Below are 1,271 nucleotides of genomic sequence, written 5' to 3'. Positions count from 1 at the left end.
CACGTGTCCTTTTTTTCAGGAATCTATAGATTTATATTTTAAAAATGAAAAACTTAGGCAAACAACTCTGTGATGAGTAACCATGAAATTAATTAAATATTAAAGTTTTATTCATTTAATAAAAAGAATATAGACATCGTTTTGTGATATGTGGCATTCTTAAAGTAGACCATACAGCTCTGTCCTAAATTCGGCCAATGAGGATTTGATTACTCACCAAACACTGTGCACCACTGCTTGCAAAACTCAAATTTGGGCATGTTGGAAGACATTTATGCTCCATTTAATCAACCCTGAAGCCACTCTCAGTTGCTTTTTTGATATAATAACAGTAAAAGACATTCCAGCTTCTCCTAAAATATAACAGTAATGTGTAATTTACCACAACAACTTAGATGTCTCTTATAAATAGAAGGCATTGTCATAATGTTGCAGTTGTTGGCTCATCAGAGCAGGCAGGTTTTCCCGTCTTTGATGTTCAGTTCTGGTGATTCTGTGTGAATTAGTCTTAGTTTCTAGTGTGGTCTTATGGTGCTGTAGCCTATCCGGTTTTGATGTATTGTTCATTTAGAGTTACTTTTCTACAAACCTTTATTGCAATGAGCGGTTATTTGAGTCACTGTTGCCATCCTCTCAACTCGAAGCAGTTTGGCCATTGTCCTCCATCTTCTGGCACCAACAAAGCGTTTTCTTCCTGCATGTTTTCTCTTTTTCAGACCATTCTCTGTAACCCAGGAGATGACTGTGCGGAAAGATAAGCAGTTTCTGCAATACTCAGAGCAGCCTGTCTGGCACTAATTACTGTAAAAATCAATGAAATCAGCTTTCTTCGCCATTTTGTTGCTCAGTGTGAACTTCAGCAGGTCGTTTTCAACATGTCTTCATACCTAAATGCACTGAGGTATTGTCATGTGGTTGGTTGATTGGATATTTGCATTAACAAGCAGTTGAACAGGTGTAGTAGTGATTGTATGTACAAGGTGGATGTAGTCTCTCTAAAGTTAACCAGATTTTTGAAGATTCAACTTTTGCATTTTGGCAATTTGCCCATCTTTTGGTTATCAGCCAGTCTGCTTTGCCAGCAATTCACACATTATTAAATAAAATTGAAACTGAAGCAACTTTAAATAAACAGGGGTTTTATCACAAGGATGGATAAACATAAGTAGCAATTTGTTACACTTTATGAATTAGTTAATAGCTTCATTATTTGTTATTTCTGGAGCTTTTAAAAGGATTTGAAGGTAGTTATTGAAACAAAACCTTATTTC

The sequence above is a fragment of the Pundamilia nyererei genome, unplaced genomic scaffold (genome assembly GCF_000239375.1).
Source record: "Pundamilia nyererei isolate P.nyererei 1_Seehausen unplaced genomic scaffold, PunNye1.0 scaffold00086, whole genome shotgun sequence".
NCBI classification, from domain to species: Eukaryota; Metazoa; Chordata; class Actinopteri; order Cichliformes; family Cichlidae; genus Pundamilia; species Pundamilia nyererei.
This window is presented reverse-complemented; position numbering follows the sequence as displayed.